The sequence below is a fragment of the Podarcis liolepis genome, assembly GCF_965112155.1.
Source record: "Podarcis liolepis genome assembly, chromosome: 7".
In the NCBI taxonomy this organism is placed as follows: domain Eukaryota; kingdom Metazoa; phylum Chordata; class Lepidosauria; order Squamata; family Lacertidae; genus Podarcis; species Podarcis liolepis.
The window spans coordinates 49,022,867-49,049,585 of NC_139561.1; the positions used below are offsets into that span (position 1 = coordinate 49,022,867).

A 26,719-nucleotide genomic window follows, 5' to 3' on the forward strand; every position below is an offset into this window, starting at 1 on the left:
ATTGTCCAATCGGACATATAGCTTACTGTAAAATATTAACTCTGCCTCTGGTGGGTGAAGGGTTTTGTCCTTCTAGAGAATCTTAGGCAATGAGTACAAAGCATATCTGTGTTCAGATAATATTCGATGAGTTCCTATTTAAGTCTACTTATGGATCATTCCAGTTATTCCATTAGGAAATAGCAGTATTGCTCTGCCAGCCTTCAAGATTATGTATTGTTAATGTTAGCTTTACTTTTGCATTAATCATATCCATTATGCATGAGGCAACTCAGAGGGTGAGGGTGTGTAGCAATTTGTGGTTTGGAGACTAAACGTCTGTCTGAGGGCACTGCAGAAGTCTTTGTGAGGGCTCTTTCCTAGAGAGATTGGTGTGAAACTCCTACACAGAGCCAAATACTTTGCTCTGCTGAATGATAAAGAGAAGGGTGGAAATAATAGCTCCTATTTTATTGCTGTTGATGTCAGCATTATATATCCTTTGGGGAAAGAACCTGCAGCATTATGCTAGGTATTCAGAACCTGGCAATGTTTGTCTGTAGCATGTGGGAAGTGTGTGCATGAGAGCCTAAATGCACACAACTGATCAATGCAGTAATATTAAAACTCCAATCCTGCTTTTGCCAATTCCACATTAAAAGAAAAGACACCCCCTTTCCCCTTCCTGCAGATACTTGAACTTCTATTGTTAAGGATGGAGTTCATACAACACTGACTATAAACTGATGAAGACAGAAGAGAATATCAACAAAGAGAATCCTCATTTGGTACCTTGGCCTCTGTTGGACACAATCCTGGGTTTGGTGTCAATTGGCCATCTCCAGGTGGACATACCTTAATTGAAAAGATTCATCATTTTGGGAACACAGTTATTATAAATGGGCTCAGTTCAAGGTATGGATTTTAAGCTTTAAAACTCTAATGGCCCCTCCAGACAACCTATTTACTGAGCATTTATCCTCATTTGCTTGCACAGAGCTTCCATGGTGGTTAGATTATATCCAGTCTTTATTGAGTATTCATTCTTATTTGTTTACGGGACAGTTATATGACTGTATTCATCCTGATTTGCTTGTGCTGTGTTTGTTCATTCCACACTTACCAATGCATTTCCTGTCAGTCTCCTAGTAAAAGCACGTGGTTTGTTGGTTGTTGTTTTTTAAGGGGGTGGGATTTGTTCCACTAGGGTAGGGCAAGAGAACCTCAGGGCCAGGAGGTGGATGCAACCCTCCAGATCTTTCTAATAAGCCCTTGGGACTCTCTCCAGCCTGAGGCAGGTGCATATAGTTTCTATAGGTGTACTGACTCACTACAACTCTATGGAAACTAGTGATATAAAAGGCAACTGTAGGCTATTCCCAGTAAACTGCTTGTGCACTGTGCTTTAGCCTTGTGTTATTGATGTTGCTGCATGTTGATTGGTGAATTTTGTGTATGACTCCAGCAGGGACATTGTCAATGAATACAGCATTGTAATTGCTGGAGGGAATGGAACTGCCAGCGACTGCATGGCAGTGACTGTCATTTTTACTGTGTTAGCACTCTTCCTGATATTGATATGGTGACTTTGACTTTATTGCTGGGGAAAAGATAGTCACATCTGACTGCCCTATCCTATCCTTTATATACATACCAGCAAAAAGGAATAAAGATACCTTTACTTTATGAAAGGGCTTGCCCATTAAACATCTTGCTTTGTCCCCAGCACTGGATTCGTTCAGCTCTTATGGCTGAGACCTCACCACCTCTAAAGCAGTAAGTCAAGTTAATCACTCTTACTGCATTTGATGCCAAAGCCCTGTCCCTAGCAGAATTTGAGAGCTGTCAGAAAGGGGCTATGTGTGTACTGAGTGCATGACCTCATTCCGTCAGTTTCCTCTCTGGTACCCAACCATCCAGGAGAGATGTTGTAGCAATTCTCCTTTGCAAGCAAGCATTGTGATCCTCATTTGCATTTTCACCATATGCTCATCTTACCAGGTTGCATGAAGTCAAGTAGCTCATGTGGTAGGCTTTCAAGAGTTGACTCAATAGCAAAAGATAAATGTCAAAACCTGAGGACAGAAGGCCATCACCACACTTTGGGGATGTCATCAATGAGCAACCTAAAAATTGATACATAGAACAGGTCCAGAGGACAAATGCAGCCCTCCAGGCCTCCCTCTTTGGACCTTGGGATTTTCCCAAGATATCCTCCATAGCTTCACTCCTCACCAGTCCTGCTTTGCACCCTGCCTGTCTGGAATGGGTCATTGAGCTCTGATAATGCCTCTTCGCTGCCTTGATGAAGCATACGTGAATGTGGGGGGAGGGACTAGCTTACTGTACAAAAAATAAAATGCACCTGTGATATTCTCCCCACTTTTGCCTCTGTCCTTGTCCACCACTGTGCTGCAGTACACTAGGAACCATGTTGTTGTTGTTGTTGTTGTTGATTAGTCGTTTAGTCGTGTCTGACTCTTCGTGACCCCATGGACCAGAGCACGCTAGGCACTCCTGTCTTCCACTGCCTCCCACAGTTTGGTCAAACTCATGTTCGTAGCTTCGAGAACACTATCCAACCATCTCGTCCTCTGTCATCCCCTTCTCCTTGTGCCCTCCATCTTTCCCAACATCAGGGTCTTTTCCAGGGAGTCTTCTCTTCTCATGAGAAGAGTCTCAGCTTCAGGATCTGTCCTTCCAGTGAGCACTCAGGGCTGATTTCCTTAAGAATGGATAGGTTTGATCTTCTTGCAGTCCATGGGACTCTCAAGAGTCTCCTACAGCACCATAATTCAAAAGCATCAATTGTTTGGCGATCAGCCTTCTTTATGGTCCAGCTCTCACTTCCATACATCACTACTGGGAAAGCTTTAACTATAAGCTTTAACTATATGCTAGGAGCCATACGAATCTACATATTGCAAAGGTTGTGGAACAAAATGCATCCACTTGAGAGATGGGAACAAGCAATAAAGATGTCTGAGTCCAATCCTAATTTGAGGCAAGCAGCTGAAATCTGGCACTCAGTCTCCATATCCCCCATTTAAGAAAATGCCCCACTACTATTTTAAGTTCTGTCTTTTACTTCTGCCCTGAAAGGAAAACAGTGCTTTGGAACAGCACTGTCAATTACAGGCAACAGAATGAGTGTTTATAGTCCAGAGTACTTTAAAGATCTGCAGCATCGCATATGTTAATTAAGCAATTTTACATCTTCAGTGCACTCCCAAGCTGCCAAGTGGAAGTAAGTGTTACTTTTTTGTTTCAGGTGACAGTTGTCCAATCTGCAAGCGAGTAAAACCCATCTCTCCACTAAAAGAAGAATGCTTTTCAGAGCAATCAAAAGCAAAAGAGATTGGTCTAAAGGAGTTGATTTGCATGATACCTTAGTATTCTGCACAGACCCTGTGGTGTATAATCAGAGCACTCCCTGCGAGCAACCCTATCCATTTGTGAGCTAGGGGAGAAAAGTTTTCTGTGATCACAATAAATAAGATGGATCTAGGCTGGAAGGAAAGTGTTTAAAGGAGGGGAGGAGAGAGGAAGCGGCCTCTGAAAGCAAGGTCAATGGAACAAAACAGAGGACAGATAGATTAAAAGGAGTTAGAAAAACAAGGTGGGCATGAATAATAATTAATACTGAGACAATAAAACCTAAAAGAATGCTAAATGAAAATGCGCATTTGCTAACTGAAGCAAGGGGAATTATACTAGAACACACTCTTTAAGGCTGAGAATTTTTAAAGCACATCTAAAAATTAGTAGGTCTGATGGTGACAGTTGTTCTCCATGATGAAAAGAAGTTGTGTCTACACACACACACACACACACACACACTGCACACCCCACTGGTAGATTTTTGGTGGTATACAAAGCATAATACAAATATAATACATATACAAAGCATAAATACTTCCAGTCTGGTGCATCAAACCATCTACTACTATTACTATTGCTACTACTACTAATTATTATATCACTCCATAGAAGAGGAACAGGGACCAGCAGTTTAAGAACAACAGTCTGGATTGTTGTTTGTTTTGTATTCTTTACACCTGTCTTTCTCTAAATCAGGATTATATCCCATACTTCATCATGTTCATGTTCTCAGGACAGGCTACAAAAAAAAAAGTTACAAAAAAGTAAATAATACTGGAGTGGCTGGCCGGTTCCTCCTCCATGTGAGCTACCAGCATGAGTTTGACCAAACTGCGGGAGGCAGTGGAAGACAGGAGTGCCTGGCGTGCTCTGGTCCATGGGGTCATGAAGAGTTGGACACGACTAAACAACTAAACAACAACAATTTGGATTGTTATGATTCTATATTTGTAAAATCAAATCAAAATTATTATATATGTAAAAAGGGAGGCTTGGGCGGTGGTGAGTTGGGGTGGCACCTTCCCATTTCATATTGAGTGATGAAACAGGATGGCACTGTCCTTGCCCGTCCCTCACAAATGCCATCTAAGAAGAGGAAAGGAATTCCTGCAACAGGGCACTTTCCCTCCCCTCCCCTTCTTGAATGTACACTCTGTAAAACGGAAGACCCTGCAGTATGAGGAGCCAGTCTTATAGCACACAGTCAACTCAAGTGGAAATGACGATCTTCTTATCATTGCCCCAGTCCCATCCTTGAAACTACAGTCTGTAAAGAGGAAAGAAGGAGACACTCTAAGCAGAACAGGAGGAGAGAACTGCCTTCTACTGAGCTCCTTCACAGGGCCGTCTTAAGCATATGCAGGCCGCGGTGCAAAGATCCACGCAGTGTCCCTAGGTTGCCCAGAGTTGTCAACCTTTTTTGGGGGGGACCCCAAAGTTGTTGACTTTTTTTAAGGAAACAGTTATTTACCTTTGGAACCTTTAGAACGGTTGTGCGACACAGGGACTCACAGCGCCAACCAAAAGGGGTGCCAGCACCCCACACACAGGGGCGTATGAAGGGGGCTGCAGGTTCCATGCTGGGGGGACAAAATGTCAGGCAACACGTACAGTTGCTGTGCTGTCCGTCTGCTGCCTCCCCCACACACACATGGTGGTTAACTTATGGGCACTGTGCGATGCATCCTGCTAAATGCGCCAAGCTGTGGGTTCTTTTGCTGGCTTTTACGCTGTCACCGCATGTTCCCAGTGCCGTCCAACATGGGGTGCCATTGCAGAACGAGGGGGAATTCAAGCAGCATTGGAGGCAACATCTCTGGACAGGATCCATGTGCTCCTATTTGTCAAGTTTTGTTGCTGCCTTTGGTGCTGTCGGCACTCGGTGGATCCCACCACAATGTTACACAGCGCTCTGGGTGTGGCACCAAACAGTTAGCTGCCATGCAGCTGGGGCAAGAGCCAACAGCTGAGCGGAGCTGAGCCTGTTGGAGCACCATGGACTCTTCTGCTGCTGCGGCTCGACGTGAGTTCCGGGGTGAGTGTTGGAGTCCAGGGAAGAGCCACCTGCAGCAGAAGAGCCGGCGGCGCTCCGACGGGCTCTGCTCCACTCGACTGTCAGTGACTCTTCCCTGGACTCCAACGCTCGGCCCCGGACTCTCGGCCTAGTGTCTCTGAGAGCCCGGCGCCCTGGTGCCGTGCACCCCTAGTGCCAACAGTTAAGATGGCCCTGCTCCTGTATAGGATATAGCCAGTGCCAGATTTATGTATAGGCTAAGTAGAAGAAGAAGAAGAGTTTGGATTTGATATCCCGCCTTTCACTCCCTTTAAGGAGTCTCAAAGCGGCTAACATTCTCCTTTCCCTTCCTCCCCCACAACAAACACTCTGTGAGGTGAGTGGGGCTGAGAGACTTCAGAGAAGTGTGACTGGCCCAAGGTCACCCAGCAGCTGCATGTGGAGGAGCGGAGACACGAACCTGGTTCCCCAGATTACGAGACTACCGCTCTTAACCACTACACCACAAGTAGGCTGAATCCTAGGGCCTCTAAATCTAGGGGGCCTCGCCAGCCTGCCCACTCCCCAGCAGGCAAGCTCTGATGGCCTGCCCAGGCCCTGAAGGATGAACTATTTTGGTAGCAGAATCTTGCTGCCAATTGGTCTTGAAAAAGTCAAAAAGTCTGCCTAGCATCAGGATTTTTGCTTTGGGTTACCCCAAACTCACTATCAGATCACATAGCATGTCCATGGCTATAGCCTGTACCAAAAAATCACGCATCCATTGTTTTGTGGGTCTGTAATGGTGCAAAACATGGTTACAAAGTACGGATCCACATGGATTCTCAGGATTTTTGCATTGGGCTAGCCCAAACCCACCGTCAAATCACATATCATGTCTATGGCCACAGCTTCAACCACAAAAATCATACATCCACTGTTTCGTTCAGAATTTTTTTGTTTTGTTTTGTTTTTCTCCTCTAAAAACTAGGTGCGTCTTATGGTCGGGTGTATCTTATGGAGCGAGAAATACGGTAACTTATCACATAAACAAACCAACTTTGCAACAGACAGATTCACTCCACATCGTCTCCATTCCCAGCATTCTGCAGCAATACTGTTGGATTTTTTATATCTGCATTGCTGGGTTATCAGATATGGGCCAGAGACCTGAATTCAGTTTTTTGAGATTAGGAGAAGGGGTTATTATGCAGAATTGGTTTTCTATTGCAGGGCTTTTTCAGATGGAGTTCTGCATTGCCACATGATCCAATGCCCCCATGGCATTGGCCAGAGGCCAAAGTAGGTAGAGTAATGGATGTGACTCTGACCTATGTGCGGTAGAATACATTCTAGCTGCACCAAGTTACAACTTTCTGCATTCATATCCCACCTACACACAACTCAAACTCCAAGCAAGCAAGCAAGCAACAGGCACTATCACAGATTAAGGACACATCCTAGCCATGCAAAAGGGAGGGAGTACAGAGCAGGGCTGGTGAGAGATGTGGCCTGGGAGTGCATCCCAAGTCTGGAGGGTTACATTTGGTTTCTGGGGCCTGAGGTTTCAAACCCTGATCTATTGTATGTGTGTACCAAATATCAAAATGAAGCCTATAGAAGCCAAAACAGACCTGAGGTTATTATAACATTGGGAATATATGCGTGTTCTCTCTCTCTCTCTCTCTCTCTCTCTCTCTCTCTCTCTCTGTGTGTGTGTGTGTGTGTGTGTGTGTAAATATGAACTGACTCATCAGCTGCATGGCTTCCATTTATACCCCAAAGTGTAGATCAGTGTGAGGGCTGTGGTAGAGCATGCTCATAGTTAGAAAATTAAAATTAAAATCTTAATATGTGTAAATTATTTATAGAAACATATAACAAATAATTGGGGGTGGGGGAACACTGCATAATAAAGATGAAAGGAGAAATTATCCTTGTGAATTTTAAAGCTGAAGAATAAAGACTATTACATTAATAAGACTTAATTGTGTCATTAAATATTTAAAATTACTTTCTTTAATAAATGTTGTTTTTACTTAACATATTTCTTTTCTGTCTATTACTTTTGCAAACCTCCTGTGCCAAACAGTCATGTTGGGGTGAGGAGCCTGTATGGTTCACCCTTTCCTGCACCTCTTCAACAACAGTGAAAGGGGTAAATCCCACATATATAATTTTGCTTATTCCACCTGTTTTAGGGGATCTTCTGGATGATGCCTTGTACCTTGTGGCAAGATTCCACAGTGTTAATGGAGCAGTTACATGGTATCGGGGAGGGGGGGTTGTCTAAAGAAACACATCCAACATGCACTAAGGAAGATAAAATAACTATGTTTGACTGAACAAAATGTCTCCCTTATATAAAATAATTCATTTTTTTATGTCAGCCAAGAAAGGAAATAAATTTATGGTAAATAAATAATATTTCAAAGAACCATTTTGGGGAAATCAAGTGTCAAAAAGAAGAAACTTCTCATTCAGCACCCTGTTGACTCACAGGCATCAATAAATTATTTGACAGTAACTCAACAACTCTTTGATGAACATTCAGTGAATGCTTACCAGAAAAAAAGTTATGGATCTGTTTTGGGGAAAAACAGTAGAAGATGTGAATGCAAATGAAAAATACAAAGCTCCTTTACAAAACAATGGCTTGACCCCAAAATGCAATATGGTTGTCCAGTACATCTCTGTAACTGCCAGAGCTCTTATCAGGAATGAAGTTTGTTTACAAGCATACATCAGAGATACTGTGGTGTTCAGTTCCAGACCGTTGCAGTAAAGCGAATGTTGCAATGAAGTGAGTCACACATATTTTGTTTGTTTCCTAGTGCATATACAAGTTCTGTTTACACTATACAGTAGTGTATTAAACCTCACACACCCTGGCTGAAGGTGGGAGTGGGGAAACCCAGGCACAGTCCTAGTCAGCTCTACTCCGATGGTCAGAAGAAGGGTGGTGGTGGCATGGGACCAGGCTGCCTGAAGCTGCACCCATGTCCTCATGAGGAACAATATCTCTGAAGCACAATAAAATGAAGCATGCCTGTATAAGGAAAGTTTTCCATGACATTATGTCACAATTGCCCTGTGAGAAGAAAGAAGAGAGCAGGGAGAGGGATGATCATCCCTTCCTCCCCCAACCCACTCCAGGTCAACTTTGCATTTGATATATGTTATTCATTTTAGCATTTTAAAATTGCAATCCACCTTGGCTGGTCGTTCTTTGAAATTTACCTTTCTCCGAATTTTGTAGCACAGTTCTCCAGACAATGTGTACCAAAAATATGCATATAACTAGTGGACAGTGTGCATAATAATGCAGGTATTTTGTAGTGAAAATGGTGTTACTATTGGTAACTTCACATCTCCAAACCCTAGTCAACCTGTGTTCACTGTGCCTGGACCTGCAAATGGTCTGAACTGGTATAAGGCAGTTTCCTATTCTCATGTGCTGAATAACTGGTGACATGTCTCACAGGAGTTTTGGGATAAAGTTATTAGCACAGCTAATTATCTCCAGAATAGACTGTTTTTGTCCGCTACTCAAAGGATTCCATTTGAGTTCAGCATCACATGTGAAAGACTTTTGCCCAAGACACCAGGGAGCTGCTGCCAATGAAAGTGAACTATACAAGACTAAATGGACAGTCTGACCCAGCTGGCACAATGTGCAGGAATGTACACAGTTCACCTGTGAATGATCCTCTAGTCAAAAATAAAAGCATCCTGTCCCCAGAGCAAAATAAACAGCCTTGTGGCATGCCTTAAAGTTGAAGAGATCTCTAGGGGCCTTTGAACTTTCCAGATGATCTGCCTTGTTGTCTAACACCATCCATCAGTATAACACTTCCAACATGGCACAGATTAAAACAGTGACAGTCTTGACTACTTGTAGCACTCCAGTTCTTACCCTAAGGAGCAATGCTTACATTGTTCCACAGACCGACACACCACTATTAAACAACACACATGGCTTTTCTCTGCATGCTGTAAGGCAAGGAGTGGGGAGCATTTTTTTTCCCCAGGCTGAAAGCCAGAGAAAATAAGAGAAACCAAAGACGGGAAAAGGTTGGTTTATGGAAAGCAGGAAAGTTGGATGCTATTATGGATCAAGGGTTTTGCATAACTCTATACTGTGAAGCTGATAGACGGAGAATTGGAACTATTTTATTTTCATTATTTTCTGTTTTTAAAAATGCTTGGTATGTGATGTTAAGTTGTGTATACTGCTTTTTCCTTGTTTCTTTCGAAGCTTTAATAAAAATCTTTTATTTTCCAGAGAAACTAAGAGGATAAAAAAACTGACAGATTCACCCACCCCTATAATCAAAATGCTTTTTCCCAAGCCATCCTCATATCATTTTACCTGATCCACCTTTCCTGCTGTATCTATTACTCTATGTATTGCAAGGTCTGTTGATAGATTAGATAGATAGATGATAACAATTGCATATCTTTCTATCATCTATCTATCTATCTGGCCAAGGATTGCAGGCTACTGCTGTTTTCACTCCTCTAAATAAATGCTAAGAATTGCTAATATGTATCCCCCTCTCACTGAAGCAATCAATACATTTTACACAAATTAGGGTCTCAATCCTCCAAACATATATTCTGAAAAAGCCCCTCTGGAGAATGAAGACATGCACTGTCACACAAGGTAAAATGTCATAGCAAAATTACAAAATGTTCCTAGTCTAAACTTTTATATACAATAGATGTCATATTTCCATATAAACAAACAATTAATGTGGCAAAATGTGTCATTGATATAACTCCTGGAAGAAGACATGTTACAAATTGCTTTGGGATTTAAGCATGGTAGGAGTGGAGGCAGCAAGAAGTTGTCACTTTTTAATATATATTTGCAACTGGCTTAGTTACTGCACGCTAGAGGGCACTTGAGGTAGAGCAAAAGAAATATCATTGCAACCCAATTGAAACAGCTACCTGCATGAAACTAAAAGCAGAGAATTAGATTTTTTTATGATAGCTAAATGGTTTGCTTGATATACTGCTATTTTGTTTGATATTTTATGATCCCCTATAATGTATATTTCCTATCCTTAATGGTCAACCTGACAGCAAGAAATCAAAATTGCAAAAAGTGTCTCAGGAATGCTAAGGAGGTTCATTATGCATTTACTGTTCTCGCAATACACTTTACTTATTAGAAAGTTGGAAACCTTTCTAATGAGTAAAATGTGAACCCACATGTTGTTAGCGGGCCTCACTTGGGGCTTTTGCTCCATTGTATTCTACCAAGTAACAAGAATACGGGTTAGAAAAGCAAGCTGACTTTAAAACAGAGATGGGGAACCAGAAGCTCCTGCATCAGATCTGATGTGTGCCGCCTTTGCAACTGGTCCATCAGCCTCTCACCATCTTCTCAGACCCACATGCTGCTTCTTAGAAATCTTCACATGGAGAAAGATTGTGAACTTTTTTTGCTATGTGGAGATTATTTGGCTTCTGTGCTATGCAGCAAGAAAGAGACTCTCTCCTCTTGACTGTTTCTGTGTTTGAGTGTGCATGTGTGCTAAGTGGTATGTTTCTGTATTACGTGAGTTTGTCTTAAGTACTTGTGTGATATTGGGTGTTTCGGACCCCGCCTAGGGATGCACACTTTGGCAGATGCCTGTGCTCAACTCCGGTGAAAGAACTGAGGCTTGAAACAATACAGGGTAAGGCTGTAGCTCAGGAGTAGAGTATCTGCTTTGCATGAAGAAGGTCTAAGTTCAAACACTGGCACTTCCAGGTAGGGCTGGGAATTTTGCCTCTCTGAAGCCCAAGTGATCCTTTGTCAGTCAGTGTAGACAATACAGAGGTAGGCTTCCCATGTTCCTAAGCACAGACCACCCATCCCAGCTCCACCTCTCCCTTTCTCTGACACACTACGCACCAGCCCATCTTGCCACCAGGCAGAGTGAAATATATTCTGAGTCGAGTGTGGATTTCATGCTCTTTATTCAGCTCATGGTAGCAATGAATGAAACTTTTCCCAAAACGTCTAGCTATATATACATTATTTACAAAATGGGCCCCGCGTGATTGGCTAATTCTGGGCTGCTCCTGTAGGCCAATTAGGTTGCGGATTCACCTCCTCCAGAAGCCTGATTGGCTGCTCCTGCAGGCCAATCAGGTTGCTGATTCACTTCATCCAGGAGCTGGATTGGGTGCCTCCTGTGGACCAGTCAGACTGCTGAATTCTGGATCCTATTGGATTCAACTCAGTACAGTTGAACTCAGTACAGAGGAAGGTCATTCAAATAGACAGTGATGGTTGGTCTCTGGTAATGTGGAGGGCTTGTGTGAATGGTTTGGTGCATAGACACCAAAGAAGGATGTCAAAAATGCCAGAGTGATCAATTCTAGTGATTTATTAGAAAATAAGTCAAACTAATAGCATAGCCTGAGAAGCCCTGCTGCCATTGCAGACTTGGGATGGACATCGAAACAGCAAGAGGGCATCATGACTTGTCTGCAACCAAGCACTCATTTACGAATTACTTTTACAAAAAACGGCATATGCCAGTTTGACCAGAACCTCCCATTAGCCCACCTGCTTTATGAAAGCATAGGTGGCAGCCATCCAAGGTTTACACATAGCTCCACTCGCTAGCTAGGCCAATAACCAAGCTTCTCAAGGCCTCAGATACAGCTGCATCACAATCCTGGATTTCCATGAATATGGGGCAGGGTATGGAAGCAAAAGAGAAGACTGGTTGTATAACAGCAGTGGCTGTAGCATGGGGGCATGAAGGAAGAGACACTGAAAGGGGGAAAGTGGTGGCTTAAAACAACAGGGGAAGTCTCAAAATATTGGGAAGTGAGGAACATAGATTATTCCACCCACCATACAGCCTACTTCCTCCGCCAAGCCCCCAACAAACCCTTATAACAGCACCTTCACACAGTGTGTTCACTCCTAGTACCATGTGTTGTCTTCAACATGGAGTTCTGGATTCAATGTAGTAATTTAGAAGGCATTAATTAATAAGCAAACACCTATATCTGTACAACTTCCCTCAACTGACCTAAACCTCTAACCGAACAAACTAACTGGCAGATTCTGTTCTTTGTAAATATATAATAACATATGTCACCACAGGATGGGTGTGCAAAAGGGGCTGCATAATAGGAGAGAGGAGGAAGAATGAAATGGGGGTGGTTTGTATACAAGGGGGAGTTGGATGAAAATGGGGTGCAAATGGGTTGTAAAAGATTGTGAGGGTTTAGAAATTGGAGCAAGGGAAGGGCATAACCTCTAGCATTATACATTAGCTGAAATTAATTTCTTTTACAAGTGCTACATAAAAACAGATTATAGTTTTGCATCCATAATGTCAAGTAATCACAGATCAAAAATTACAAGGTTTCCCCCCCCCCAACAAGAAATAGAAGGCATGATTAAAAGATGCCATGTTTCCATTTCTTCTGCACAATTCCCATTTATAATAATTTGTACCATCTCATAATGTGAATTTGTAAATTAATTACAAATTTATTTATGGCAATCCCTAACTGTTCAAGGTATTTATTATTATTATTATTTAAAATGATTTTCTACTGGCTATTGTCAATAAAGGCTTCTTTAACTCTATTGTTTTGTGGGTTACCACCCAAAACTTATTTCAATGCTTTTCCTTTCCTTTTGGTTTCACTATATTTTAAGGGTTTGAGGGTAGACAGAGAAGATGCATTTGAAGCTGCTTTCCCATGTTAACCCTGCAAAAGGAAACAAAGTCTGAAACTCATATAATAATAAGACAACTAGCCCTATACAGCTTGTGATCATGATACCTAAAAGACGGTATCATCCCTTATATTCCCAGCCAACTACTGCACACTGCAGGAGAGGGCCTCCTGCAGATAACATCTTATCAGGAGGTTCATTCTACAGGATGTCAGAACTGTACTTTTAGTGTGGTGGCACCTATCATTTGGAATGCAGTCCCATATTATCTTTTCAGCAGTGACAGCACCCATTGAAGATTTACCTCTTCGTTAGTTGTCAGGAGACTCCTTTGAGTTACAATCCTCAGAGTGGTAAACAATCAAGCTCTCATCTCAAGCACCTCGGGCAAATGTCACTGTGTGAGGATCATAAAAGGAAAAAGGTAAAGGTACCCCTGACTGTTAGGTCCAGTTGCAGATGACTCTGGGGTTGTGCGCTCATCTCGCTCTATAGGCTGAGGGAGCCAGTGTACAGCTCATGTGGCCAGCCACATGACTAAGCCACTTCTGTGGCCAGCCTCATGTGACTAAGCCACTTCTGACGAACCAGAGCAGCGCACAGAAACGCCATTTACCTTCCTGCCGGAGTGGTACCTATTTATCTACTTGCACTTTGACGTGCTTTCGAACTGCTAGGTGGGCAGGAGCAGGGACCGAGCAACGGGAGCTCACCCCATCACAGGGATTTGAACCACCGACCTTCTGAATGGCAAGCCCTAGGCTCAGTGTTTTAGACCACAGCACCACCCGCGTCCTGAGAGGATCATAGGAGTTGCCTAACAATGCTAAGCACCCTTAACCCAGATATTGGGGGGGGGGGGAGCCATGAGTGTTCAAAGTGGCACTAAAGTGTATTAAATGTATGACTATGTCTCCAGTAATGTTTACTCAGAAGTTGTTTCCATAGACATAAACTCAGACTGAGGAAAAACAATGTGTCCAGTTCTGTGTTCGTTATCGATTGTGTCAAAAGATACCTCTTATTTTTGGAGAGCTTCAGCACACACTACAAGGATGCTCATGTAGTTTTGATGCTATTCTCCTTAGCATCATTGTCCTCCTCCTCCTATATTCTCCTTGTCCTTGGCCTCTTTTGCCCACACTGCCATTTAATCCACTTGCCTAAGCCAATCCACATGACTTCTGCTGATGAAGGTGCAATGCTGCTGCTGACACAATGGCCTCTCAGATATCGATAAATAAAATCATGTGACTCAGCATAGCCAATTGGATTAAAGGACAAAAAAAGGCCAAGAGCAAAGAAGAAGAAATTGGTTCAGGGAAGCAGGTGCAAAAACATGTGCTGAACATCACTGAAATATAGATGTTGGTGGGCATTTTTTAAAAATGTGTTCAGCTACATGCAATGTGACAATTTTTGAGGAATTGCAATATGTGTGGCTTTTGGGGGGGAGGGGATGTCTTTCATGTATGTGATTAATTCTAATCATTCAAAAATATAGCTAGCTCATTATATAAAAAGGTGCAAGATATTAATGAAGGGAGAAAATAGATACTTCCATTTTTCTTTTGCTATATTCTTGCTCAAGTTGAGGGTTTGAGCCTGTACAACACATGAACTTGCTTAAAATGATTTACCCTAAAAACATGAAACTGCATTTAGAACATTGTTGCATGTAGAATAACTCAACATTTCAAAGCCACATCTTCATGTTTGCATAGCTGGGAAGAGGTGTAATAAGGGCATTTAAAACAGGTATTTTCATTTGAAAATTCCGTTTAGGATCTTGCAAATACACATGTACAATATATCCATTTTTATGCACACTTTACCCTAGTATATGCATTTTTGTACCCTTTTTTTAGCAAGAAAACTGATTGCAGAGTTCAGAGAAGGGAAAATTTTGTAGGATTGCTGTTTCAGTTTCGTGTTGTTTCAGAAAGTGCAAAATTGGTAGGTTTGCCTTTAAATGTGAACTAAATTGAATTTCTCATCCACCCCTAATTATATTACCTGACCTTCACCCCCCCCATCCCCCAGACCACTGTCTGGAGAGCAAAGAAACCCCAAAGGATGCAGTCATTGGCCATCTCTTGCTATCCAAAAAAAGGGCAGCAAATCGCTTAAACTATTTACTGCATGGGAGTTCAAAAGCAAAACCATCATGTACCTTTGAAGCAGAAAGTTTGCGTTAAAGTCTTTCATTATAGTATCTGCAAGCTCATTTCTATTCAGCCAGCAAAAGCTATGAATGGGGAGAGGGGGAGAGATACTTTGCTCCAATGCAAATCCAGCTCTCCTTTCTAAAATAAAGGAAAGCCACATTTTCTGATGTTATCTTTTGCACGGTGTAGTGTGCTTGTGGTGCCCTGAGGGAACCAACCTAACTCTATATGGTAATAGAACTTTGTCTAGTAAATATAACTATTGAGCAGATGTGCATGTGTTTAAATATACATTTACTTTTTTTCAAGACGGTAGGAGTCAACCAGACCCCGTATATTTCGGAATCCAGGGGGATACCATTAAAACAAAATCTCCTAGCAAAATGGAGTTCTGTTTTCCATATCTGTGAGAAAGGTTTTTATTCCATGGGTTCTTCCACATAGTCTTATTGTGGATTTTTGTTGTTGTTGTTTGGTGAATTCCAGGAAGAGCTTTTATGTGCATGTATGTAGAATTTCTGTTTTACTTTTATCTTGTTTATCTGCTGATATAAAAGATTACAAATGCAAGAAAAATACACAATTGTTGCCATTTGTTAATGAAAATTCAGAGCAGTGTACTTGTTACCTGAATTGTGGCCACTGTGCATGAGGATCCTTTCATGAAATACAGGTTTGATTCTTCCACCACATATATAAACATGCAGCTACAACTTAGTGTGCTCCTTTTTCTTGTTTTTGCTTTTTATAATGGCTTACTCCATTTATATCCTAACTGGAGCCACTCCACTCTAGAAAGCACACTTACCACATTGTTCTCATAAGTACAGTCTTCTCCTGAGGACTGAAACTTTGAGACAAAATTCAACTAGATTGAAGCAAAATGGGCTGTCAGCTCACAGTGCTGATTGGCTGGGTGCTGGTGATAGCACAAAGCATCCTCTCCACAGAGTCATTTTTCAGTGTTTAAAAAATGTAGGGGTTTTTTTTTGGGGGGGGGAGTAATGGTGGTGATACTTTAAACCAGGTACGATCAGACTGCCTATGTGTGTTTACTCAAAAGTAACCTTCACTGCGTTTAATGGAGCTGACTCCCAGAAAATTGTACAGAGGGTTACAGCCTGACAGTGCAATCCTATACATGACTACTCAGAAGTAAAACCTATGAGTTCAGTCTGACATGCTCCCAGGTATGTGTGTATGGACTGCAGCCTAAATGTAAGGTTACAACATTTATGTCACAATTCTACACATGTTGACTAAGGAAAAAGTCCCATTGCATTCAAAGGGGATTTTTCCTACAGAAAAGGATATGGGATTCAATCCTATAATCTAAATGATTGATTGATTGATTGATTGATTGATTGAGCCATCTTCAAATATGTTAAGGGGTAACACATAAATGGTGAAGAACATTTGTTTTATGACGGGGTATGACCCAAACCAATTTTACACATACTAGTATGGTATAATTAAAGTGTTAGACTAAGATCTGGGAGAACAGGGTTCAAATCTCTAGTCAGCCCTGTTATTAACTGGCTAATCTTGGGCTAGTCATTGTCTCTCAGCCTAGCCAACCTCACAGGGTTGTTGCGAGGATAAAATGGGATGAACTGGAACCATGCACATCCTTGAGCTTCTTTGAGGAAATGTGGGGTCAGTAGTGTCTGGTGGGGAAAGGGGTTGGGGAGGTCAGTGCAGGCACCATGGCAAGAGTGGCAGATTGGCTCTGCCACGGCACCCATGATGTGTCAACCTACCTGATGTCTTTCTCTCTCCCCGCCCCTCTGCTGGTAACCAGCAGTAACTTCCACATTGGGAAGCCAGGTAAGCAATGCCTGCCCACTCTGCCCCACCCTTCTGGCTGCTACTGGGTGTGGTGTAAATGAAATAAATAAACAAGCAAACAGTCAAGCATTGGTTCCTTCTAACCATTCACTGTCCACCATAGCTCTTTATTATGGTCTTGAGCTGATTACGCTATTAAAAATGAGGGAGCAGGTAGACAGACAACACTCTTGCTGCGTGTTCAGAGTCACAAAGGCAAATGGCAATTCTTATTTTACCCTGAACACAAAAGGACAGAGGAAACTCAATTTCCTTACCGTTGGTGATGGCTGGGGGAACATAGTCTCGCAGGTTTATTGCTGTCATGAAAGCATTTTGGGGCAGCTGCTAGGAACCCTGAACCTAAGTAAGGCCCACTGGTGGGGCCCTCTTTGAAATAATGGCTGTGATGCTCCTATGAATGCTGGAAAAAAATACAAGGCATTAAAAAAACTCGACATGGTGTGTGTGTGTGTGTGTGTGTGTGTGTGTGTGTGTGTGTGTGTAAATGACCTTGCCCTACATTATGAGGTCCCCAGTACCTACCAAACAAACAGATTAAAGGTATGTTCAAAATATACATCCCAGCAGGGTAAAGAGGTTTTCCCCATATGACAAAAGCTGTATGATAAGAATGGGGAATGCTACAATTGGGGGGCTGTCATAGAGAATGCCTTCTTCCAAGCTGCCATTATTACCCCAAATTTCTGAGAGTGGTTGGACCACTAAGAGAGTCCCTTCTGCTAATCACAACATATGATATGGGCTAAAGGAATGGAGGTGGTTTTTCAGATATTTTCAGATATTTGAGGCTTAAGTTGTTTAGGCCTTTAAACATCAATGTGAGCGCCTTGAAATGGGTCTGGAAATTACTGGAAATAATGAAAATAGAAGATGGCTATTTTAATTTCTCAGCTTGGCATCAGGCAGTGCTTCCATTTGAAGTCCCAATTGTTGGAACTTCAAAGTGAACCACAGGGCTTTCAGATTTCCCTTTGCAAATGTCTCCATGAGAGGTTGCTTACAAAGGGCTTTCAAACTTCAGGGGTGGGGGTGTTGAAGGGGCTGGTGGGACTAGCTATGAGCTTTCATCTGCCCATCAGTTGATGGGTTGTCATGTTGCACTTCACAGCACCACTTATTAGCAGCCACACAAACTGCAGAATGTCATGACTGCTTTTCATTTTATGTTAGAAATCAACACAAAAATGCTGACAAATTTTCATGAACACACACACACGAATGAGAAACCAAAATGGGTAAATCCAGCCATCCCTATCTGCACTGCTTAGTAATGATGTTATTACCATCAGCGTCCACTCAAACTCACAAACAAGGTACCAAAAGCCTGACCAGCCCTTTCCACCTTAACCTAAGCTTGCACTGGGGGTCCTCATTAATTCTATGATTGTGTGAAGTTGGGAGTGTCCACTGGTCCTGATTCCTCATCCACTGGTACACATATAATCATGTATACTGAAAAATTAACTACACCGTTGGCAGCACAGCTAGGAGTGGTAACAATAAATGCTCTATAAGATGCCCTAGTCTTGCTCCTAAGCAAACAGAGTCATAGTTCTTTGTTCATTGTGGCTGAGAGCCTGTAGCTGAAGTCCTTGTTCGTCTTCAGTGTAAAATTGCCCCTTCTTCTCCAAAGAAGAAAGAGTTCCAATTGCACAAACCAGTCCTTTTTGTACCTGACAAGTTTCTCTTTCTCTCCCTCTCTCACTTCCTTTGTTGTGCTTTCTCTCTGTCTCCTCTGCGGTTCTCCCTCAGCATCCTCTTGGCAGTGCTCCCACCTTCTCTGCCTCACAGCTTTCCATCTCTATGATCATTCACTTCCCTTGTCGGCTGTCCTCATTTGGCTCCCTTGTCCATTTCCTCCCAGGCTTCTCTATGTTCTTAGCTGCCCCCAGCGAGCCTTGACTCGTTTGCTTAGTTGATGCCTCTTTTCTCTGGTTGATTATCTACAACTCCCATGATCCACTGTCAATGGTTGCTGGGACTAGGAAAAGACAAAACTATCAATTTTTATTTTCTCAGTTTCTTTCTCTCTTTTCTCACTTTTAAAATCTGTTGTCCATATTTCCACATCTATTATTATTATTATTATTATTATTATTATTATTATTATTATTAATAATAATAATAATAATTAGAGTCCACTTTGCCTTTTTACAATTCAGCAGTGTGTTCATTTAAATAAATAAATAAATTTATTTTAGAAGTCTGCATGTACATTTTAGTCAAATTTCTCCTAATGATAACATTATTGCAAGCAATTTTTTCCTGATATAATACATGTTTATATCTTATTTTCTCCAATTTATCAGTATGTATGCATATGCTGTTGGCATATACATTTTAGGCACAGTTTTCTCTAGTTCATGCACTTTTGCAGCCATTAGCATGCTGGAAAACTTAATTGTAAAATTTGGAGAAGTTTGAATTTGGAAGCATGGCTGTGTTTCAGTTGGCATATTTTTTGAGGGGAAGTGGGAATTATATAGGGCTGACGTTAAATGCAAAGTAAAACAATTTTCTTCACCATCTATAACTGAAGATGAAAACTGAATGCATAGGTTCTATTTTCCCTTTCTTCATTCCTTCATTCTGTACTTGAGTTGTTTTCAGACTACCAGTTTATTAAGCATTCATCCTGATTTGTTTACACAAAGATTGTGGGGAACTTATACTGACCACTCATTCTGATTTGTTTGCAGGAAAGTTATACAGTGTTGCATTGAGCAATTGTTAACCCACATTTTCCAAAGCATTTCCTCGGTATGTTCCTTCCTACAAAAATTATGTTGTTGTTGTTGCTTTAAGAAGGCTTGCTGTGCAAGAGCAAGAAATCCACTTTAATTGCACAGCCTGAATTTACTAGTATGCCATTGTATCCTACCCACAAAATAGCAATAGTCTGCAAGTGCCCCCAGTGGTAAAGCACAGTAATTACATACAAAAGGTCTGAGATTCAATCACTGTCACCCCCAGGTAAAGCTGAGAAACATCTCTGCCTGAAAACTTGGGTGGCTGCTATCAGTCAGTGTAAAGGAAAGGACTGGTGCTGTGATTATTTTATTGTAATAATCTCTGTGTCTGATCTTTTCTATGTATACATTTTAATTCTACTAATGTTTAATTGTTTTTTAAAGATTAGGTTTTTATATGTTTTTAGCTGTATGGAAGTGAGAGCTGGACCATAAAGAAGGCTGATTGCCGAAGAATTGATGCTTTTGAATTATGGTGCTGGAGGAGACTCTTGAGAGTCACATGGACTGCAAGAAGATCAAACATATCCATTCTTAAGGAAATCAGCCCTGAGTGCTCACTGGAAGGACAGGTCGTGAAGCTGAGGCTCCAATACTTTGGCCACCTCATGAGAAGAGAAGACTCCCTGGAAAAGACCCTGATGCTGGGAAAGATTGAGGGTACAAGGAGAAGGGGACGACAGAGGACGAGATGGTTGGACAGTGTTCTCGAAGCTACAAACATGAGTTTGACCAAACTGCAGGAAGCAGTGGAAGACAGTGCCTGGTGTGCTCTGGTCCATGGGGTCACAAAAAGTCAGACACGACTAAATGACTAAACAACAACAATCCAATAATTCCCCCTCCCACAAAACATTTAAAAGGATATCAGATGTCAGTCAGCTCAAAACCTGGTTGGAGAGGAAGGTTTTTGCCTGGTGCCTAAAGGTGTATAATGAAAGCGCCAGCCGAACCTCCCTTGCCTTGAGAGAGCACTCTGCAAACAGGGAACCACTGCAGAAAAGTCCTGTTCTTGTTTTGCCACCCTCTGGACCTTTTGTGGAGGAGGCACATAAAGAAGAGCCTCAGGGGATGATCTCAGAGTCCACGTAGGTTCATATGGAGAAAGGCAGTCCTTGTGGTATTGTGGTCCTGAGGTGTGGCGTTGTAAGCTGCCTTGAAATTTAGTTTGTGCAATAAAAGTGGAGTAAACTGCTCCATGGTCCTAGTGCAGCAGAACTGCTTCCTTTAAAAAAAAATAACCTTTTTGCAGCTATGAAATGCATTTAAAAGTGCGGACTGAAAGAATGTTTCATGGGAAGATTTGTAAACATCCTGCAAACAAATCAGCATGAATGCAGGATGAATGCTCGGTGCCCCATAACTTCCCTACAAACAAATTAGAGGAAATGTTTAATAAAGACTTGATGTATTCTAACTTTTGTGTAAGCTTTGTGCAAGCAAATCTGGATAAAAGCTCTGGAGGAGTCCTAGAACAATTGTAAATGGCACACTTGAATGCAGCACTTATTGCTGCCTTGCTCCACCCAGTCTATGTTCCAAGCTATCCTAGAATTGGCTCACTCTTAGAAAGTGGCTGTAGGAGTGCAGCCTTAAGGCATATTCACAAGATCTTTAAAAACTCCAAAGTAATCCCCTGGAATAATTGTAGTTCCTGGAGCTATTCTCTTGTGGGTTTGAGAACCAATGTTGGCATTCTGCCTGTGCTAACAACATGCACTCACAATCACTTTGCACAATTAGCTATATTATAGCTCATGTCTTTCCTTGCTTGAAATCAAGGGGGTTAAAGTGTGATAAATGGCAGTTCTTACCTCTCTAGATTAATGCATGTTTATCAATAGCCACAGATGCTCACGATCTTTTTCTATCCCTTTCTGTCTTCTCACACACAAAACTTCAGATGCTGTTGGACTCTCAACTTCTATCAGCCCCAGCCAGCCTGGCCAGTGGTTAGGGATGATGGCAGCTGTGGCTGGGAAGGGGAAGGAATCATAGCTCAGCAGTAAAGCACATGCTTTCAATTCCATTGAAATGAAATTATGAAATGAAATGAGGATATAACTGTGAAGAAGGTCTGTTCCCTTCACACCCTGCTTGTGGGCTTCCCAGAGGCATCTTCGAGGCTATTGGGAAAACATTGCTTGTCCAGACGGACCTTGGATCAGTCAGAGATCTTCTTATGAGTACTGGTAACTAAATGGTGGTGGGCATTTCAGATCAATTCATTCAACAAACAGCAAAGCACTGATCTTGTGTGCATAGGCGCCGACTCCATGGGGCTTGAGGGGGCCTGAGCCCCCTCAAAAATTCGTTTGGGGGGGCTCCGCCCCCCCAATAATCTCCGGTGCCCCTCCAGCAGAGCGCCATCGCCGCCCCTCCCCCAGCCCAAAATGCACAGGGTCGGGCTGCATGCCTCCTGCCCTCCCTCCCGAGCAAAAGCTCTACCCAATTTCCTTCGGAGCTGATTAATAGGCGCAGCACACTCTCCCCTATTCGCTCACGAGGAGGCAGGGCCACTTTATTTGCATATTCATGAGCTTATTTATTATTCATGAGCTTTCTCGCCCCCCCCCCCAATATTTTTTATAAGTCCGCGTCCCTGCTTGTGTGTGTCAGTAGAGGCTGGTTAGTTACAGCAAATAGGGCACCAACCCTGCTTGGTTTCCTGCTTGGCAGGGGGTTGGACTCGATGGCCCTTGTGGTCTCTTCCAACTCTATGATTCTATGATTCTAACCCCACCAACCTCAAGCTGTGTACATATTCCCATTTGCATTGCATTCAGTACACTCCCACTGCTAGTTTGGGAAGTGGTGTGCACATAATAACCTCAATCCACATCTATCCTGCATGCTGTTTTCTTTTGAAAAATCAAATACATCATTTTGATGTGTTTCCCATCAAATCAGCTTCAACTCAAATTGAGGTGGGGGGAGGATCTCTAGTTGCACTTTAAATTGTCAATGTGTACATGGCCTCAATCTGCCCTTAGCCAGACCCAATTGCTCACCTCCTTGCTTACAACCAGTAGAACTCAGCAGGGAGGAGTGTGGGGACAAACTAGGATTACTTGGTTCTGGCCATCATTGGCTCTGTCTCCACCAGCTTTTTTGCTCCCTTGTACTCTGCCCTACCAATCCCAATGGGTACCAGCCATCACTTCTGTGTCTGTCTCTGTGTTATGTGTCTGCTAAAATACACATCAGCTTAGTTATCCAGCAATAAAAATCAACCAACCCCCCTGTCATGGGAGGAATGGTGGGAGAAGCCAATTGGGGAACCACCAAGGCTCAGAGCCTGGGTAGTAATGGTGGGGAAATGGTGAGTGGTCAGGGGGAGAAGAGGGAGAAGACAGGGAAGAGGTGTAAGAAGCTGAAGAGATAACAGGACTTAATGAGCTGGGAGAGTCTGTGGCAGAAGTGTAGAATCAGAGGCAGAGAGAGTGGGAGGGGAGAGGCCAAGAAGCAGAGATGAGTCAGACTGGTGAAGAGTCACGGGTGTCTTTCCCTCATGCTGAGACAAGCTCCCCTCCATCCTTGTCTCCCAGAACCAGAAGAGGCATGAAAAGGGTGAAGGAGAGATTGGTGACGTGCAGACACAGTCCCTAATTGCTTGGAAGAAACCCTGGAGAGGAGACAGCCATGGGGAGGGAGGGACCTTCAGTCTCAGCAATCTGTCAGGAGTGAGTCAACAGTAAATCACACTGTGCAAGTTTGACTTAACTCTATATTAGCAGAAACAAGATCTGCACAGCAGTGCCAGGCCTAATAAGCATAGCAACTTCCTCATGTGGGCATGGGGAAGATGAGTTGCTGTACTCATTAGACCTTACACTCCTGTGCAGATCTTGCTTTTGCTAAGAATTAACTCCAACTTGGTTAAAACTTTGTTTTGTATGTTCATTTCTGGGGGAAAGGGGAACTAAAAGAGCATCTAAGAGGTTGGTGAAATTGTAAATTGTGTAGAGAGCATAGTTGCAAATTCATCCCGCCCTCACAACACCACTAGAGCTTTTTAGAGTCACTCAGTGAAATGGATTAGTTGGTCAGGTGCCTGGAAAGACAAAGTGAACTACTTACAATGCACATACCTTGAGTTAAGGAATTCCCTGCCCTCAAGGTGTCCTGATATCTGGCCACAGTGCTATGCTATACATGTGTGCTTGGAAGAATATAAACCACACTGAGTTGAATGAGTCACTACTGTAAGTAGGTATAGGAACATAGGAAACTCTCAAATCAGACCACAGCCTTATCCAGCCCAGTACCATCAATCCTAACCAGCAACAGCTCTCCAGAATTTAAGGCAGGCGTCTTTCCCAGCCCTACCTGGAGATGCTGGGGCTTGAACCTGAGGCTTTCTTTGTACAAAGCATGTGCTCTGCCACTGAGCCAGGTCTCTTCCTGCACCTTCAAAATATTTCATCAAAGATCAAATAAAGCCATGGATCTAAAAATCATTGTCTATTTCAACACCACCTTCACTGTTACCACCTTCAGGCCTTGCTCACATCTTGACCATCTAGAGACACCTGACCGGGCAACGCTAGAAACAGAATACTGGGGTTAGATGCAGCTTTCCTCCAACCTATCCCAGGAAGTCTCCGCTGATGTCCTCAGGACCTGAGGAAGCCTCCTTCCAGCCACTCTCTTCAGGCTTGGGGAACCTGTGGCCCTCCCCATGTTGCCAAACTCCAACTCCCATCACCACTGACCGTTGGCAGAGCTGCCTCCAGCTGATGCGACACGGAGTCCATCAACACCGGGGGGGCTACAAGTTCTCCACCTCTGCTTAGGCCTACAGTGTGCCCCGCGGCACCTTCTCCTTGCGTTTTCTCTCTCCAAGAGCGGGAAAACTACAAGAGAAGTTATTGCACCCGTAATTTGCATGGAGTGGGGGGAACGCTAGCCAAAGGCAGGACATCAACAGGCTTGGCGCGGTGTCAGTGGTGGGAGTTTACTCTAGATCCCTCGTTCCCTCCCCCTTTGCTTGAAGTCTCCTCCTTTTCTCTCTCGCTCCGATTTTCCTGCTTTGAGGAATGAAGAGCAGCAGAGTCCTTAAAAGGTGGGAGTTGCGCAGGTGAGGAAGAGGTGGTGGTGGTAGTGGTGTCCTTGCCAAGAAATCGCCCCGAGCCGGCTGGCGGCAGCCTTTCAGGCGGAGGGAAGGGCTCTTTAAAAAAAAGGGGGGAGAGAAAAAACACAGAACCCCCGCCCCTAAACAGAAACCCCCAAAGAGGACTAGAAAGTTAAGCGCGCCGGCGAGATTGGAATGGAGCAGGCGCGCGTTCCAGCCCGGCGTTCTCGGGAGCCTTTAGACCTGCCTCCAAGATCAGCCCAATAAGAACTGTCAGGGGAGGCTCTCCGCTCCTCACTTTTCTTTTTTTTTCTTCCCCCACATCGCTTCACAGTTCCATTTGGCAGGCGGGCACGTCGGAGAGCCAGAAAGCGAGCGAGCGAGCGAGCGGCTCGGCGCGTCTGAATGAGTGGATTTATTTTGGAATATCCCTCCCGTTCGCTCGGCCGGAGATGGGCTGTTGCAGCTGCTGCTGCCGCCGCTGCCGCCACTTGTGCTGCCGTTGCAGCCGCCGCCACCGCCGACGAGCGTTGCAACGGGAGACGGAGACCCGGCACTGATCCAGCCCCGCGCTTCGCCTGGCCAGCCGGACCGGAGAGGAGAGGAGCCCCAGTCGCCCCGGCGCTTCCCCGCTCCCCAAGACCGTGGGAGAAATAAATATTTTTATTTTATTTTTTAGAAAAAGAGAAAAAATAAAAGCCGAGGGAAAGCGAGCGAGCCAGAGGCAACATTGGTGTGAAAGAATGAAAGCCGGTCGGAGGCAGGTACCCGCTTTTGGCCAAGCTCGCCCGGGCTGGCGACTATTCGCCTCCCGCTGAAAGAACAAGTAGCCACCTTTCCAGTCGAATCTTACGATTATTTGGGGAGGGGAGGGGGGAACCGTATGTATTTCACCGCGCTGAAGTAGGAGTTTGCAAGACGTTCCTTCTTGGAGCTCCGGGGGGGAAGAAGCCAAGCAGGAGGTACCTTTTGCCGTTATTTTTTTTGATACGTGATAAGATTTTTCCTGGGTTAGAGAGTCTTATCACCAGGAGAGGAAGAGGGTCGCGGAGGGAGAAGTATCAATCTCCAGCTACCTCGGTCTCTCTGATAGCTCGGATAGTTTTGTCTACTTATTCAGCTGGGTCTTCTTGGGGATTCCTGGTTTGGGGGGTCTGAGTGAGGATGGTGGTGGAAGATCTCAAGGTGCCCATTCCGGACATGCCTTTCTGCAGGACTCTGCCATAGCGGTGGGGTGGCGTGTGGTCACCGGTGATGGAGGGGTTGGTCTTTTGCCCCCCCCCTCATTTTAGAACACTAAATCACTGGTTGATAGATCCAGGCATTTCCCACCATCTGGTTGATAGATCCAGGCATACATTCAAGACTTGAAAGACGTTGCCTGGTTGGTGTTGAGAATTTTTCTCTACCCCCCCCCCCCCGCCAGATATATTGAGAATCGCCTTCTAAAAAAAGAGCATAGCCAGCCGCCAGCCAGATACAGAGAAAGGAGGATAAACTGGGGTGGTGGAGAGGGGCAATCTAAAAACAGAGAGGAGGGAGAAAATTATTATTATTATTATTATTATTATTATTATTATTTATCATTTGATGTTAAATATTCTGCTACTTCGGCTGAGAAAATCAAGGGTTTAGAAGTGAGCCTCTCTCCTCCCGGTTTCTCAGTAAGTGAGCAGTCAAGCTCCTTTTCTACAAGTTGCTGCCCCCCTTCCCCCAAAAAGGGAACGGACCTCAGTTGCCTACCTTAGCAAAGCTGCAGCCATATCAAGATGAAACTTAGGATCAGCCCCCACCGCACCCCGTGTTAGCTCCAGTCCCTTG

At 43.5% G+C, this 26,719-nt stretch overlaps 1 protein-coding gene and 1 long non-coding RNA gene across 5 annotated transcripts in view; one reads left to right on the forward strand and one right to left on the reverse strand.

The window, feature by feature from the left end:
- Positions 1–771: 771 nt before the first annotated feature.
- LOC310712265 lies at positions 772–26,719 on the reverse strand. The gene is made up of 3 exons (XR_014528823.1): positions 26,642–26,719; positions 21,639–21,799; positions 772–834 (listed from the first exon to the last, which is right to left on the reverse strand). It is a non-coding gene; the product is annotated as an uncharacterized lncRNA (long non-coding RNA).
- Positions 24,808–26,719, forward strand: part of CDH8 (cadherin 8) — a 236,167-nt gene continuing 234,255 nt past the window's right edge. The window contains exon 1 of one of the 4 annotated variants that reach the window (XM_083514956.1): positions 24,808–25,860. The gene's annotated coding sequence lies outside the window, so the exon portion shown is untranslated. The remainder of the gene's footprint in view (positions 25,861–26,719) is intronic. The other 3 variants (XM_083514958.1, XM_083514957.1, XM_083514960.1) reach the window with 3 other exon arrangements.